This window comes from Cavia porcellus, unplaced genomic scaffold, assembly GCF_034190915.1.
Source record: "Cavia porcellus strain 051 isolate PalLab524CR breed Dunkin Hartley unplaced genomic scaffold, mCavPor4.1 scaffold_7, whole genome shotgun sequence".
In the NCBI taxonomy this organism is placed as follows: Eukaryota; Metazoa; Chordata; class Mammalia; order Rodentia; family Caviidae; genus Cavia; species Cavia porcellus.
The window spans coordinates 16,593,919-16,611,659 of record NW_026947490.1 but is presented as its reverse complement, the minus strand read 5'-3'; the positions used below and the strand labels follow the sequence as shown (position 1 = coordinate 16,611,659).

The window sequence follows — 17,741 nt, the reverse complement described above, 5'->3', positions numbered from 1 at the left end:
AACAAGAAGGTGGCTAAGCAGGTTGGACACCTACAACTTAAAGAAAGTTATCAATAAAAACAACAATTTAGAAAAAAAAAACCTAGAAACAAAGGGAAGGCACACCAGTAATATCCCGGCCAAATGCATTTTGGTACATCCACACCACCATGTGTTACCCAGTCATTAAAAAGAGCAGATTTGGGCTGGGGATATAGCTCAATGACAGAACGCTTGCCTAGCATGCTTAGGGGCTTGGGTTCCATCCCCAGCTCCCCAGGGGGAGGGAGCAGGCACTATCCATCAGTCCATTTCTCAGATAGGGAAACTAAGGCACAGAGAAGATAAGGCCCAGAGCTTATGCAGTGCTAGGACTCAGATATTACATGAAATGGCCTCTCCCCAATTCAACCCCAAAACTGCAGTACAGGGAGCTCGCAGGACAGTTATTTATCATGGAAATGGCCTTTCTACCACCCTGCACCCTATAAAAATGGCCTCAGGCCCAATGTGTAATAGGGCAGCACCAAGGCCATAGGCACCTCAGTGCTTCATGCTGCTGCAGAAATCTGAGAAGCCACTGAGCTCACTTCCCTGGCTTGGGGAAGCCCTCCCCAGGAGATTTTTACAGAATCAATTGCTGACACCAGGAGCCAGAAACAGATGAGAATGTGTCAGTTATTACACAGTCAGGCTCTTCGTGCTCACCATTTAATTTAAAACCTGCTCTGCCCCAAGCAAGAATTACTGCCTATTAAAGCAAGGGAGACCGATAAACTCTGCCTTTCCAAGGCATCTGCTGGCCTCCCTGCTGCAAGAACGCCCAGGAGAGCCTGCAGATAAAGTCAGCTTCCATATACATGTCAGGTGCATGTATATATGGGGATGTGTCTACAAACCCTTCTCCACCTATGCTGTAGTGCCAAGGCATTCTGTGCCAAGTTCATGATCCCAGATGAGCCATTCCTAGGGCCAGGGCTGCATGGTCTTAAGGGGCTGGGGACAGGAAGTTGGAGGCTAGCAGCTGCAGGCAGCCTCCGGAGAACTGCTGAGTGACCACAGGAGAGCACGTGGCATACCACCCCACCCACTGCCACAGGCTCTAATCAAATCCCAAATGGGCCAGCCACCCATCCTTGGACAAGGTGCCTGGTATCATAAATTCATTCACAGAATAATTTATCCTGCACCTACCACGTTCCAGGCACAGTTCCAAAAGGACAGAGACAAAGGGCCTGCAATTCTAGGAGTCTCTACTTGAGAAGCACATAAATCAAATTTGAAGAAATGCTGTGATGAAAAGGTAGGCAGAATAAAGGGCTAGCACATGAGGAAAAAGGACTACTGAATAAGGAAAGGGCTCACTGAAAAGGTGACATCTAAGCAGAGTCCTGGAAGAGGGAGGCAGGTTTAGGGATCCTGCAGAAAGGGAATCAGCAGGGGAAGGAAGAGAAAAATAGTCAGAGGTCGGAGTAGCTGGAATCCAGCAAGCCAGCCATAAGGTCAGGCAAGGAATCTGGGGACCTAAGGGTTGGCGTAGGAACAAGAGATGGCTGACATCTGAGCACTACTCCTGGGCTAGGCTCGCACACACTCTATCTCCATGACCCAGTGGGTGCTGATGTTTCCTATTTCGTAAGAAGGGACTAAGGAACAGAATCCTCACCCCCGCCGGGGGCTATGCAGCTTGCCTGTACCAGGCTGGATGCTCCATAATCCCTGGCACAGAAGCCTGCATTTAGTAGAAGCTCAACTAAAAGAGTCACTGACTCATCCAGAGAGAAATGTCCTCCATTTTCTTCTCACTTCCTCAACACTCCGCCCACCCTTTCTTCACAGTTAGGAGCAGACAGGTAAACATTTCATGGGAGAAGGGTGGGGGCTGGGACAAAAAAAAAAAAAAGCCAACTATCTACTTTTCACAAAGGAGAAACACACGAACTTTCTCTACAAGTTACCACCAAAGTTAATATACGTTGCTCACCTAAAAGGCATCCCGGAACATAAGCGTGTTCACAAAGTCAACAGGTGACTGTTAGGCTGGCCCCAGGTGTGGCTCCCGTCCTAGGTCTTCCCAAGGCAAAGGCCACCTGCCTGAGCTCTCAGCCGACCTAGGGTGGTGCCTCCCCCAGCAGCTGTGGGTGTCTGGAATGCGGAAACGGGAACCTGCCGTGCCAGCTTCTAACAGCGACTTATTCAACTGCCCCGCAAGAGCGCGCCAGTCACACCAGAGTTTCCTGGGAGATGGTTGGTGTTCATGAACAGGCACATTCCCAAACAGGGCTGTTTTGCTAGTCCCTTTGGGGGAGGAAAATCAAAGGACTCCTTACTCATTGGGCACGTGGTTCAGGAGTCTGAATGGGCTTAAGAGAAAGCTGGAAGGTAACAAAGATGTCTGGCCTGTTACCTCTGATTCAGGAGCGGGCCACGTGTTCGACAGACGAGCCAGGGCTGGAAGCGTGCCACAGCGCACCCTGCTCTGGGCTTGCAACTGGCTGCTTCACTCACAGCCTCACAATCCAAAGGTGGGCTCTCCACCCCTGATAACAGGGGTGCTGGCTCACAGATATGGGGTGCCAGCTCACAGGCCATATAGTTAATGATTAAACACTGCTTCAGGGCTCCTCCTGCCTGCCTTGGAAGCTAAGAGTAACAGCCATCACCACAACCACAGTGTTCACCACGAACAAAGTGCTGTTCTAAGCACTGGCTGAGAACATCTCCTAACCCTCACAGCTACCCTGTAAGTCAGTTATAGATAAGAACACTGGATGCAGAAAAACCACAGGCTGGAGGTCACAGAGCGAGAAAGTGACAAAGTAGGGATTCAACCCAAGCAGAGCCCCAGATTTTAACCACTGCACCAGATGTCTTCCTGTATGGAGAAGCAGGTGCCCCTATTAGGCCTTGGTTTCTTCACCTGTAAAATGGGATGGAGGTGAAAATTCAGTGAGCTCTGTATGAAAAGCACCTAGCTCTGGCCAGCAAAAATGCTCAATTACTAACAGCTTCCCTTATACATGCTGCTCTTAGATTCAACCAGGTCCATGCTGGTGCATTCAAAATAAGGAGTGATCAACTTCTAGTCACAGAATTTAAATTCTGGGTGGCTAAAGGGAAAAAAGTTAACAAAGACTTTTTTTTTGAGATAGGGTCTTACTATGTAGTTCAGGCTGGCCTTGAACTCACTTTGTAGCCCAGGATGACTTCGAACTTACAGCAATCCTCCTGCCTCAGCCTCCCAAGTGCTGGGATTAAACAAAGATTCTTAACTCTCTTATCAAAAAAAAGAAAAAAGAAAATGTCTATTCTGAATAAGCAAGTAATAGAGCGCATCAGTAAACAAGAACCATACAGATCCTGCCTGTAGGGAGCATATAGTCATCTGTTAATAAACTGGCACAAGCTACTCTTAGCTTAGCAGATATACTGGGCACTGAACACATAAAATGGACATGCTATGCAGTGTTCTAAGTGCTGTCTCTGCCTCACTGCACTTGACTCTTGCCAATAACCCGGCATGACAGACCTCTCAGAGTTCTGCCTGTCTGAAAACAGACATGAAAACTGACACTGTCAGGCTAAGCGGTTTGCTCAAGCCATACAGAAGCCCCAGACAGATCCAGGACTTGCACACAGATATGGTCTGGCTCCAGGGCCTATGCCCCATTTCTGGGCCCTTCTGCAGGCTTGCAGGGCAATTACTTTACACTGGCCATGAGGAATAGCAACAGGCATCCACAGGAAATTTCTATCTGCAAAAGGGATTATTAAATGATAAAATTTAATTATTCAAATAATAGGTCTCATGAAATGTTACTAATAGAGCCAATAACTGATCACTCACCAAGGCCTGACAGTAGGTTTAAGCATTTGATCTTCCAGCTCCTCCTTTCATCCGCTCAACAACCCGCTGAGAAAAAGCTGAGCCTACAAGAGGGTGCTCAACAGTGAGTAATGAGCAGCGAGCAGAGAGAAGCTCCAAGTTCTGAAGCAGGTCAACTGTTCTCAAAGACCTACTACTCTTCAGCTTGCTGGGTCACCACCCAACTAGTGTTTCCCTGAATTTTCAAATGAAATATTTGGTATCTCTACAAGATCTGATACTTGGTGTGTCACAGGTAGAAATGACTGGAGAACAAAAAGCTAAGTTCTGATTGAGGTAATTACAACAAAGTTGGTAAATACAATGACACAAAAATGCATGGGTATTATGATTCTACATTGTTTTGCTCATTTCTGCAGCAGATTCAGATGCCTGTCTACCCAGTATTCATCCCTCTTTCTCAGTCTTTTCCAAATAGTATTCCAATTTTATTTCCAAAGCCACTATCCTCCCAATGACACTCAGGTAAAGCTGGCTTCATTCCCCCATCCCCTCTGCCCCCACCTGCCCCAAAGAGAGTAAGTCCTGATTGGGCCTTGCCTGTGATTTGCCCAGGCAGGGTCCTTTATCACAGTACTGACTGATGAAATAGGAGGAGAATCTACTAAGAGTCTAATGAGATAGGAGGAGAATCAGTAAAATATTTCCTCGCTCTTAGAGAGACACACAGTAGGGATGCCCTCTTTTGCTGGGGATATGGCCAGTCAGGATATGCCAACCGGGATACCTTGTGGCTATGTAGGACGCCTAAGGACATGGAAAGGCATACCATGGATGACCAAGTGACACTAAGGAGAAGGACTGGATCCTTATAGGCATTATGGAACTGCTTAGTCAACCACTCCTGGTTACTTTACTACATGACATCATAACCTTCCTTACTTCAGGCCAATTTCATTTGGGCTAATAGAGTATATCAGAGTTCCCCAAATGTGTTTCTTGGACTCAGTGCACCACTGTCAGCTGGCGTCTTGTCAGAAACGCAAATTCTCAAACTGAACCTATAGAGTCAAGAACTCTGGGTGCGGCCCAGCATTCTGTTTCAGTGAGCTCTGCAGGGTGTTTAGATGTGCCTCGGGTCTGAGAACCCAAGTACACAGAGCTTATGAGGAAAGAGCATGGCCTCAGGAGTCAAGACTGACTGACTCTAAATCACATCACTTCTGTCTTCTACCTGTGTAACCTTGACCAAGTCATTTAAATTTAACTTCCTTCTTTGCAAAACAGGAATAATAAGAGTATCTTATGAAGTTGTTGGGAGACTTCAATGAAGTCATTTCCTGTGAAGTCCCCAGCAGTGTCTGGTATATACTAGATGCTACATAAGTCACCTACTTGCTGCAGCTGCTGTTACTATTATTACTGTTTGCAGCCAAAGCACACCAACTGCTGTAACTTCCTGACTGAGCTCTCTCAAAGCTGGATCTGCACCTCCTTTATTTTACCCCACAGGTTCCAGCCCAGGGCCTTAGGGCTCAAGGACTTGCAACAACCTCACTGGTCAGCACAGGAGTAGGACAAACAGGAGGAGTAAAGGCCTTTCTCCCATGTCCATACCATGGCTCCTCAGGCCTCCTCCTACAGGCTGGGCCACCACGGTCCCAAGAGACAGCCACTCCAACAGACAGACACTACTAGCTGGGTGCTCTGCCAGCTTTTTGCTCAATAACTGTTCCAGGATGCTGTTAAGTTCAGCCTGGCCCCAGAAAGCACCCCAACATTTCTGTCATACCAAACATCGTGCAAGAGAACAAGGATCTTCCTTTCAGGAACATCTAGGAATTCAAAACTGTGACACCAGGATACACAAAGCTTTGGCTAAGACTGACTAAATGCCACCTGCCAGGTAAGGCAGGAAGAGGTAGCCTTTTGTCTGGGCTTACAGTGAGCCTGGCTTTGGTGCTACAGGTATTAGAGGGACCTTCACACACTAGCATCATAGACACTGTTGGTCCTGTCACTGACAGAGAAGGATGGGAGGTCAAAAGTCCTGACCTCTGACCACCAATCCTTAGGACAAGAAGGGATTGATCAAATGCCTCCTGTGCCTGAATGGAAGCTGTTGGGCTGAATCTAATAAAATTAATAATATTCAGGCCAGGGATTTAACTCAGCACAAGGTTGTAAGTTCAATCCCCAGTACCAAAAAAAAAAAAAAAAAAACCCAACCAATATTCAACTACTGTTGATCTTAAAAAGACAATTTCGTATGATTCAACCTAATATAAGCCAAGAAAATGACTCAAAAAATACAATGTCAAGGAACTGGTCACCTGGGAAAAAAAACGAAAAAACAAAACTGGGATGCTGGCAGTCTCTAGGGGAGAGAACTAAGTTCCTCATTTTTTGTTCTTTTGGGCTCATGTGCATGTGGTCACTATTCAACATTTAATTGAATGTAATACTCAGCCCTGCAGTATCTCTCATCTCAGTCAGAACAAACAAAAACATTCTGTGCTAGATTCTAAGAGATCTGTAAACTTACCACCATTCTCCCCTCCTCGCTCTGTTCCAGCCTTGTGGGCCTTCTTGTGTCTTCCTCAAATTACCAGGCTCCTTGCTTCAGGCCCTTTGAACAAGCTGCTTCCTCTGCACAGACAGGTCCGTCATGGCTCGCACACCTTCACCTCCTTCAGGTACCTTCAGGCGACTCTGCCTAAAATTTCAACACTCCATATCCTAACACTACTTCTTATCCCCCTTCCCCTGCTTCATTTCTTTCCCTCAGCCCTGATTACTTAAGTGGGAAGGGACCTATCATCAGGTGCTGGAGGGAAACAGATCCTAGGGAACCACCTAAGGGATATAGTATACGTTTGCTTTATCTTGTTTTTGAATCCTTCACTTTTCCATGAGCCTCAGGAGAACAAGAAGCTTTGTCTGTCTTACTCACTGCTATATCCCTAGTATCTAGAAGAGTGCTCAACTCAGTGCATACATGTTGAACAAGTAAGTTTAAAACCCAGATGCAGTGCCTGGCTGCCCTCAGATCCAGCATGTGCAGGTCCACACTAGGAAACCCAGAAGTCAAGCTGCCTACCCCACAGATGGTGCTCCTAACATTCTACCCACACAAGACTCACCACGGGGCCTCCTTACTGAAAGAACTGCAAAAAAGCACATGTGAAAGAAAAAGCAAGGATACAAATGAAGAAGGGACAGGGACAGAGGTAAAGGGAGCTGGAGAGGCGGCAGGACTTCCCGGGCCTTCCTCCCTGTGAACCCAAGAGCCTGGCATGGTACAGAGAAAGGGGCACTAGAGAGAGAAAAAATGCTGCAGATGGAACAAAGGGTGTTAGCACTCCAGCAGGATCAGGCTGAGCAGCGCTGCTATACACATCAACCAATTCCACCTTCAGGAAGCAACTGACCAGCAGAAACTCCCAAGTGTGTGTTTTCCTCTTTGCTTCCAGGTAACAGTTTCACCACATACTGACTGGCTGTGAAGTTACAGATCTCCAGGTAACAAAGGCAACAGGAGCTCACCCTTGGTGTGAATGGGGAGTGCAGGATGGTTGTAAAGGAGTTTTAACTGCTGGCTTGATGAGAAGTATCATCACATCCCAGGCACTGGCACAAGCTGCATCTTGCCCCTGTCCTTTTGTCAAGTATCAGAACTGAAAGGAGCACTCTCCCGGCCTCCCACTGCAGAGCTGTAGCAAACCAAAGGCTGGATTCTGGTTCCTTGTGGGGCTCTAACAAAGAGAGGAAGGCCTGGGTCAGAGGAGCTGTGCAGTCTGTTCTGAGGGAAGGATCAAGGGAGGATCTGAGGCCTCTTGTTGAAGCAAGTCTTTGGAAAAAATGTGGGAGGGGCCCCCTAGGCAGGTGTTGGAGAGAAACAGATCTCAGGGAAGAGGGACCTAGGGAACTGGTTGCAAGGCGGGTGCCACCGTGGCCTGTGATCCAGGGAAGCTGGGGAGTGTGTGGCCACTGGTACCTCACCAGGTGCTCTCCCGACTGGCCGCTGCCTGCTTTATCAAAGCAGTTGCCAAAGCCCTGGGCCAAGTACTGGCTTGCATAATTAAGGGGAAAGAAAGCAGACACTTTCAAACACTTTTATTATATAAGTGGACTGGGTAGAGGGAGGAGATTCTCCACACACAGGCTCGAGCTTGAAACACACAAATGCTGAGTGAAATCTGTTGTGCTTGTTTTTAACTTTTCATGATGGGACACTTCAAACAAAAGAGGACAAGGCCTCCATGCCCAGCACTTCAACAGCTATCAATTCGTGGCCCAGCTTGTTTCATCTTTTATTCACACTCACGCACTTGTTCCCTCCACTCTCTGCCCCATCTAACAACGGTGGAGCAAACCCAGTCATTTTATCAGGTCACTCATCGAAATTTCAGAATGTACATCTTAAAGAACTTTTTCTGAAGCAGAACCACAGTGTCATTATCAGATCTGAAAAATTAACAAGAATTCCTTAGCAATACCAAATATCCAGTTTGTTTTTGCTAGAGAAAAGGGATGAGCAGGTCCCAGAATGCCAGAAAAGTCCTCCGCCCAGAGTGGCCTTGAAGCCCCAAGGTCTGAAGGAGCCTGGGATCTGATGTGAACCTGCAGATCTCCCCTAACAGGAGACCAGAGGTCACATGTGGGGTGGAGAGGCTGCAACCAGTGAGGCAAATACCTCTTGCTCACCCCATCAGTCTGTCTGTCCATTCCACAGAGTGAGCATTTAACAGCTTGGACTCTGAAATCAGTGGCCTCAGTCTGAATCCTGGCTTTGAGACTCACCAGCTTAGTGACTTGAACTTCTTTGGATTGCAGTTTCCCCATACAAGAAATGCGAGAAACAACACTACAGTACTAACCTCTGGAATAGATAGGATTAAATGAGATATTGCATGAAAGCCCTCAGAGCAGTGCCTCACACATAACAAGAGCTCAATGAAGTTGAGCATGGTGGTGCACACCTGTAATCCCAGCACTCTGAAAGGCTGAGGCAGGAGGACTGTAAATGTGAGCCAGCCAGCCTGGAAACTTAGTAAGGTCCTGTCTCAATAAAAAATGCAAAGGGCTAGGAATGTAGCTCCATGCAAAGGCCCTGGGTTCAGTCACTGGTTAAAAAAAAAAGGCAATGAACTCAATGAAGGCTGGCTAGTATGATTGGTTCAGCCAACAGATTTTTATTGAGCATCTTTTACATGTCAGACACTGCCCAGCAGCAGGAGGAAAGTGTGGAGACATGAACCAGGTCAGAATCTGGGTAGAAGGCCCAGATCCTTCCTGCCACCAGGAAATCCCAAACCAAGAGAGGCTGGAGAAGTGACCCCACCATGGAGCTGACAGAGGAAGTCAGAGACATCCCCTCCTGCCCCTGCCAACCCAGAGATGTCCCTGGCACAGAGCATGGCCAGATGTGCAGCTAAGCTCTGCTGTAGCTGAACTCACAGTACAGGAGGAACTGTCACGAGTGCCCCCAGGCCCCAGAGACGAAGGAGAGAGTCAGCGACACAAGGGAAAGCGCTTCACATCCAAATAGTAGCTCAGAAATAAGTTTTCAAACAGGCTGGACCCATTCCTTGCCTTCCTCACTCTCTCAGCTCCCCTCTTTCCTGGAAGGTGAGGTCTGCGTCCAACAAACGTAGAGCCCATTTTCAGGAATGGAACTGTGTTGGAGATGTTGAAGCTGAATACACGTGCAGGGCTATGGCACAGCCCGGGCATGGCTGAATTAAGAACGGGGAGACACCTGGGGTGGGGCAAGATCGCCACAGCTGAGGACACCTGGAGATATTTTTCTCTTAATTCTCCTTAATTAGCACCATCTGTTGCTTGGAGGGGTCCTTGAACCCCTCCCAAGGTTTCCCGTGTTGTTTGAATGCTACATAAATATGGGCCACCCAGAGACATTCACTGTCTTAGCCCACAGAGTCTCAAACTCTGCAGAGGGTTTTGATTCTCCCGGAACCCTAAAATCATACCACTTGTCTCATTTATTTAAGCCTTTTCCATACACTCATTTGGGAGACTGGGGATCTTGGCTAGGTCCCTGATCAATCTGGCAATTGCTCACTCCACTTCCAACATAAATTCAGAATTGGAGCTGACACACTCTGGGAATCCATTTATACACAACCTTCCCATGGCTTTCTTTGCTCAAAACTCAAAACCCCCATCCCACTCAAACACTCCAATGTGGAAGCACAACAGAGATTTTAACTACATACAAACTGGGAGGGCTGAGAGTGTGGCTCAGTGATAGAGCACATGCTGAGCACACCCTAGGCCCTGATTCCATCCCTAGCACCAGAAAATAAATAAAGTGAGAAAACTGAACTCGAGCCCAAATTCTACCCCTAACTCTTTACAACCTTGAGTAAGTGGCACACTGCAGCTTCCTTATCTGCCACCTCAGAACACAGGTAATGCCACCAACACTAAGCACAGTGCCAGGCACATAGCTGCCTGTTACGGTTTGTGTCTAGATGTCCCCCTAAAGTCTCATGCAGTCATGGGGGTGGGATTTTTCCGGAGGTGGCTGAATCTAGTGTGTGATTGATATATAGTGCAATGCTGGGATTAAGGGTGGGGGGCTTAGAGTAGGGAATGCTGGATCAGTTCACTGCCAGGATTGGCACTGGCCTAATCAAAGTAGCCTGGATACAACATCACGGTGAGAAAGGGTTTGTCTTGCTCTCTCTCTCATTGCTTTTTCTGTCTTCCACTGCCATGTATGTTTGTCCCTTTGCCATGTGCTACTCAGCCTGGAACCAAATATGGACTAATATCTCTGCAAACTGCGAGCCAAATAAATCTTTCGTCCTTTAAGAGTTGGGTGTTTTGTCTTAGCAATAAGAAAAGTAACTAAAATACTGCCTTTGACAGAAGAAGCTACAAGGTTCCCAGTACCTGCTGATAACAAAGATGTTTTCTTATCACTCATCTGCCCTTCTTCACCAAAACCAAAATAAAGCAGGAATGAGCTGGGGATATAACTTATCTGAAGAGCACAGAGGATCTGGACTCAATCTCTGGAGGCAGGGAAGGAAGGAAGGAAAAAAGAAGGGAGGGAGAAAGGAAATTCAGGGAAGGCCGCAACCTCTGTTTACACCTGAGTCTCATGTTCTAGGCTTACATTATCCACTATGACAGCCATGTGCTTATCAAGCACTTGAAATGTGTCCAGTCAAACTGTGATGTGCTGAAAGTATAACATACACATCATCACCTGGGTGCGGTGCGCCATGCGTGCATTCCTAGTTACTCAGGAGACTAAAGCAGAGAACTGCTTGAGTCCAGGAGTTCAAGACCAGCCTGAGCAACACAGTGAAACTTCATCTCAAAAAGAAAGAAGAAAAGCATATACATATATAACATCTCATTAATAATTTTTATATTTCAAGCCAGGAGTCATAATCCCAGCACTGGGGAGACTGAGGCAGCAGGATTTTGAGTTTGAGGGCAGCCTGGATGATATAGTGAGATGTTGTCTCAAAAAAGCAAATAATATTAGTAATTTTACATGTTGAAATATTTTGGACCACATAAAATATATAATCAAAAGTAATCGCCCCTTTATTGTTTTTTGTTTTTTATATCTTTTTATTTTCTTTTTTGTGGTGGTGGAGATGGAACCTAGGGCCTTATACCTGTTAGGCAAGTGCTTGATCTAAACCTCCAGCCCTTCACATTATACTTTTGCTGGCCAGCATGACTGTGGGACCTTTAGAACAAGTGTCTTATCCAAAGTTCCTGCTCTCAGCATCTAGCATGGTGCCTAGCACTCAGATAAAGTAGAAGAAACGTCTCAGATACACGGATGAAAGATGCTCTTTCATCACTTGTGGTCCTCAAAGCACTCATTCCTGTCCTCACATCTAACCAGGGTTACCCTTCAAAATGTTTAACTACCCTCAAGGCCCAGGCTGTACCAATCAAAATGGTCACAGGCATGGTGCTGGAGAAAGGTCCTGGGGCCCCTGTCGGGCCAGGCGTCATCCTTTTAATTGCTGGGTTGTACTGCACCACTTTAACAGTCCAGAAGACTGGCTCGGTGCTTAAAACACCCGGGCTCCTGCCAGTCCAAGTCTCTGATAAACTTAACAAATGCAACTTGACTCCTGCGTACTCTGTTTACACCCCACACTATGTCTCCTGTCAGCCACGTACAGTGGCTGCCAAGCAAGTAACCTTGTTTTACTTAATAAGCTCTGCCGAAAGACCTTTAGTTTTGAAACTGAGAAGCTTTAACAAACCACACCAACAGAAATGGACGCTACCCTGTCCTATCCCCAGTGGGAGAGATGCCTAACCATCCCTGATCGTGGCTGCTGCCGCATCAGTGAGGTACGAAAGATAGCCTGCTTTGCCAGTCCAACAACCTGCAAAGGAACTGTGTCCACTTCCTCAATCTGCCTCAGGATAGTAAAGAGGACCTAGGGAGAGACAGCGTGATGAGCACGAGTCTGAGTCAGTTTCCTCATCTGTAAGATGAGTTCAATGAAGTTACGTTACTGGACGACAGTCAGGATTAACTGAGGACATGTGAAACACTCAGAAGAGCACCTAGCACAGAGAAAGCCCTGCTAAATAGTGGTATTACTATTTCACAAAAATTAAAGCAGTGTGAACTTGAAAGAAATTCACCCTTCCGTCATGATACTGTTTCCACAGTAAACACATTCCCACCTCGGACCCTCACACTTTCTGTTCCCTCTCCTTTGAATGTTCTTCCCCAAACTCCTGGCACAGCTGGTGCTGCCTGCTCATTCCATCTCAGCTCACGTAACTTTGGCCTTCCTTGACCATCCGAGTAATCACCCCTTCCCCACCACCAGCCCTCCCAGCAGCCGCTTTCTATCCTCTTACCCTGTTATTTTCTCCATAATACTTAAAAACATCTGTAAGTGGAAGGACCTGGCTTTTTTCTTTTAATTAAAAAAAGCTGAAATTATCTTGTTTATTATGTGACTCCACAGCTAGAAAGCAAACACTTTAAGAGCAGTAAAAGAGAGAAATGTCAGTAAGAGAGAGGATCTCATTTGTCCTGTTCACCACTCAATCTGCAGTGCCCAGAACAGGACCTGACACCCAGTAGGCACTCACTATATTTGTCAAGTGAATAAAATGAGAGCTGTAGCTGACACAGGGCTAATGACAGTCCTGTGGGCTGAGTCTACAGATATTTCATTCAGTCTCCAGCTACTACTGAAGTAAAGACTACCACCAACCCCATTTTGCCCTAAAGACAAAATACTCATTTATTAACGAGAGGCTGTACTGAAATTAGAACCCAGACCCGTCTGCCACTTAAGCCACCTTCCGACCATTACACACCCTTCCCATATAAGAAATAATACGTCTCACTGATGCTCCCCCTCCAGTCCCCTCACCCCTACCACTTGCTTTGGTCAGGCCGCCCTGCTGGCTGCTATGTTCCTTTCCTCAGGAAATCTTCCTCTTTCCAGGCCAGCAAGGTCTCCTGACCTAAAACACCAACTCTCTAAGGTAGACCCCAGCTTTATAACTTTTTCTGATCTCTACCTGTCATTTCCAATGAGTTACTTTGGGTTTGAAAAAATCACCTGTAACAACTGCACCAGGCTCTGCCCTACAAGCGTGACAGACTCTCACTGAACACTCTCTCTGTATCTCCCTCATGAGTTAAGTACTGGTATCATTCTCATTTTTGCTTACCTAATGTACAGTGAGCTGTTAAGCTTACCCAATGTATTGCAACTTACACAGGTGGGGTCAAAATTAGAATCCAAGCCCTGCAGGCCCCCAGAGGATGCATTTCTAGTCACCATGCCATACTGTTTAAGGCGGTAAAAGGCTTATTGGATGTGTATTTGCTAAGGTAAAAAAAATCTCAGAAACAACCTCAATTTCCAGCAATAGGGGAATGGCAGAATAAGGCATAATCCCTCTGTGCTGAAGAATGCACAGAGAATCAAATGAGGTGGGTCCATATATAATAACTTGATGGAATATGCCTAATCATTAACTGAAAAAAATCAAATTGCAAATATGTGTATCTTGTTTTGTGCCCCTCCTTTTTCAGGGAAGAGAAAGGAAAGGAAGAGAGAAGAAAATAATTGATAAAAGCAGTTGACACAGGCCCAAACAAAGGTGAGAGAGCACGGCCAACCATATCACTAAGGCCAGAGAGCATATCTGTTTTGTTCACTCTGAAACTCCATGACCTGACTCATTACAGTGGGAATTAATAGTTACCACTCATTAGGGAAATGGGATTTGAATGGAGGGTGGAATTTATTCTTTTTCTTCTACATTTCTCTCCTTTTTGACGTTACAATGAGCGTGTATTTCCTATATAACTTTTTAAAGCCAAATTTATACCACTCACACATGCACCACACACAAAGGTCATGAACAGAATAATCCTAAAAACCAGAAAATTCTTAAAGAACACACAAATGCACAAACTGGTCTAATAGCTTTTTAACCTAAAAGCTAAGAACAAACACTGTACTTTAAAAAGAAATGACTGTTAGATTCTTTTATTAAAATGTAAGTATATCTAATTTATATTTTGAAAATTAGTAAAAGTTTGAAATATATCAGCAAAATGTGCACATTCTAAATTTCATTTTTGATTTACCATCTAACAACTGCAATGTCTGAAAACAGGCTCACATTTAACTCTGAAAACATTCTACAGACTCCTAAAAAGCCATGTACTGTTGTCACTAATAATGGGAATCAACCAAGATTTTATTTTTTTGTTTTGTTTTGTTTTAAATCACTGCCTTATTTCTGGAGATGACAGAGTATAATTTTTCGGAAACACATTAACAACTCAGCTCACCTTTGTCAGGCTAAAACCTTACAAATGGGTCCCTTGAAAGCCAGGTCTTCTTGCCACATCTGAGCCACTGCAGAATAGTCAAGTCCATAATGCATTCTCTATCTCTAACCAACACACGTTACCTATTCACTTATGTTAATCCTTGGTGACTTTAGCAGCTTGACCCTGTTAGAAACGACCGTCTCTACACTATGGGGGAACATCCAAGTGTTCATCAGGCAAGAGACTAATATGGGCCAATGAAATGGGTTCTCTGTGACCTGGAAGCTCTATCCTTGACGAGCAACGGGATATGGGAAGGATGGAGAAGAGCAGCTCCCAAGTTTCTGGCTTGGGTGACTGAGTAAATGTTGGCCCATTTGACAAAATGGTGACTACTAGGTCCAGGAGAAGGAAGAAATAAAGTTGGACTTGTATTTATAGCGCCCAACGATGGCTATCAAGGGACATCGAGGAAACACAGGTTTCTTATCTGGAGCTCGAGCTCAAGGCCACTATGGCTCTGAGATACAGGGTCCACAGCTGGCCACACTGGACAATAATTTTAAAGCACCAGTAGTAAGAAGGCAGCTCAGTGGTAGGTAGCACACTTAGCGTGCACAAGGCCCTGGATTCCATCCCCAGCACCAAAAAAATAACAAAACAATCAGTAAAGCACTAGAGTGAATATACAAGCTTGAGAGGAGGCTCCACACAGCGGGTTGTTGATGGCAGATCAGCACCAACTCCTCTCAGCCCCTTATACTTCAATGATATTCCACAATTCAACTTCTGACAAGTAAATTTTGGGGAGGAAGGGTAAGAAGCACAAATCTTGTCCCCGCACTACTATGAGTACAAACAGTAACAGAGGAGTCTATGTGAGGGGGAAGAGAGGAGAAAAACAACAAAAAGAAAGATACCTTTATTAAACATTTAATATATGCTGGGCTCTGTGCTAAACACTAAACATGAATTATCTCCTGGAATCACCAGAACAATTCTGGCATAAAAGTCCTATGACTACCATTTCACAGATGGGACATTGAGGCTGGGAGCAAATGTGTGGGGGAGCTTAGGGCTGTCATGTCACAGCCCACAGTTAGGCATTCTCGGGGCCAGATGGAGAATATTGAAGAAGAACAATTATAATACATAAGGGCTGCTGCTTAGTGATGGATGGCTCAGACTAGGAATGCAATCTCAGTGAATTCTCACAACCTTCTGGGGAAATGTGTGTTAGTCTTCCATATTTAAAAATGAGGCTGTAAGAGGAAAAGTCAACTAGTCCAGTTTTGAGTTTGGCTGGTTTGAAGACCAATACTACAACCACGGTCCCTCTCTCAAAAGATCTCTGGGCCATTGGCAAAACACTGTATAAATACCATTTACTAAGAGCTATGTGCCAACTGCTGTGCAAGGCACTTTACACGGTATTCTCATTGCATCTTCCAAATAACTCTATGAAGTGGCCACTGTTAAAGTCCCTATTTTATAGACAAGCAAACCGAGGCACAGAGAGGTGAAGTCAAATGCCCAAGGTCACACAGCTGGCAAACGGTGGAGCCTAAACTGGAATCTGTATCTCTCCGCTTCTCAATTCAAAGCGTTTAACAAAATAATCTCAGTTAATAGCAGCTACCTTGCACTGAGTGCTCACCATGGATTTGGCTCAACTAACCGTCACTCTATGTAATCGATAATATCTTACCTCATTTCTCCAGGAACTAACAATAACGCAAACATATAATATGAACCTTCTATATGGCAAATGCTTTATTCGCCGAATCACATCTCCACAGAATTCCACAGCAAAAAACACTCTCCTTCCCCGTTTCACCGAAAGGAAAATTGTGGTTCGGCGCGGTTTCTCTAGACCGCAGCTCCCTAACGGCAGAGCCGGGACGTGCACCCGTCGCTCCCCGACTCCAAGCTGTTTCCCACCCGCGCTGGGTTGCACGTCTGAAAAGTTGAGCCATGCGGGCACGCGTCCCGCCAGGTCCCGAGGGCGTGAGTCCCGGCGCCGCCGCCCCCCACAGCCAGTGCCCACACCCGGCCGTCTGCCTGGTCGCCCGCCCGCGCTGACCCTCGGGGTCCAAGCAGCTACCGATTCCTCGCCACCCTTGCGCGAGGCCGCTCCTGCACCTGAAGCCACATACCTGGGCGTCCTGGCCGCCCACCCCGCGGGCCCCTGGACCGCAGCGCTCGACCCCACGCCGCTCGCCGGAGACGCCGCCAGCTCCAGTGGCCCGAGTGACTTCCAGGGTGCCCACTTCCAAGCCGCTTCGCGCGAGACCTCTTGGGAACTGTAGTTTCGTCTAAACAGGGTGCGAGCTAAAAAGAGCCTGGCGCGCGAAGGCTGCCGGGAGCCGTAGGCGCATCACCGCGCTACCCTCTGGGAATGGTAGTTCACTGGTTGGCTCCGTGCAGCTCCAGTCTCCAGAGCACTTCCGCAGCCTCCAGGGACGTGAGAAGAGGCATATTTTGTGCAGATTCCTGCCCGCAAGCCGCGCTCCTCCACCTGCCGGGGTTTCTCCTTTCTCCCAGCTCCGTGTGCCCCCTCATCACTCGGCGGCGGGTCGTCTCTTTTCCACAAGGCACGAGTTCCTTACCCCAGGGGCTCGAGCCTCGAGAGGGCTGACAGAAGGGAAGCTTTTGCGCTACACCCCTTCAGAGGGGGCTGTGGAGGAGGGCGTTAATGCGCGCTCGCGCACGCGCCCACGCCTGCCCGACTGGGGGCCAAATTGTCGCGGGCCCCCACGGGACTTTTTTTAACCTTTAGAACGTGTGCACGGACTTGAGCGGGTTCTCGCGGCGGGCGCGTGCCAGGACACGCGCGCCCACTCCCGTCGCTACAGTTAGTCGGCTGGGCGCAGGGTTGCGGAGCCACACGCTCTGACGGGCCGCGTCCTTGCGCAGCATCCGCGAGATAGCTTCTCAGACGCTCTCTCTAGATCTATTCGTCCACCTAGGAGTTCCTGGGTGCCGCCAAACACGCCATACCGCCCCTTTTGGGGATCCTTGTCGTAGGTAACCTGCTTTAAAGAGGCGAACACAGCTGCCTTCTTCCTCACGCGGGTACCTGAGTCTGGATGGTCATCTCTTCCCTGTCTT

General features: G+C 47.0%; 1 protein-coding gene across 7 annotated transcripts in view; it reads right to left on the bottom strand.

The window, feature by feature from the left end:
- The window catches only part of Sipa1l3 (signal induced proliferation associated 1 like 3), a 218,558-nt gene extending 201,246 nt beyond the window's left edge, over positions 1-17,312 (bottom strand). For 3 of the 7 annotated variants that reach the window (XM_063252656.1, XM_013149873.3, XM_005002541.4), the window contains exon 1: positions 16,787-17,309. The gene's annotated coding sequence lies outside the window, so the exon portion shown is untranslated. Of the gene's footprint in view, positions 1-1,963; positions 2,085-16,786 lie in introns of those variants that run through there. The other 4 variants (XM_063252658.1, XM_013149871.3, XM_013149874.3 and 1 more) reach the window with 3 other exon arrangements.
- Positions 17,313-17,741: the final 429 nt, after the last annotated feature.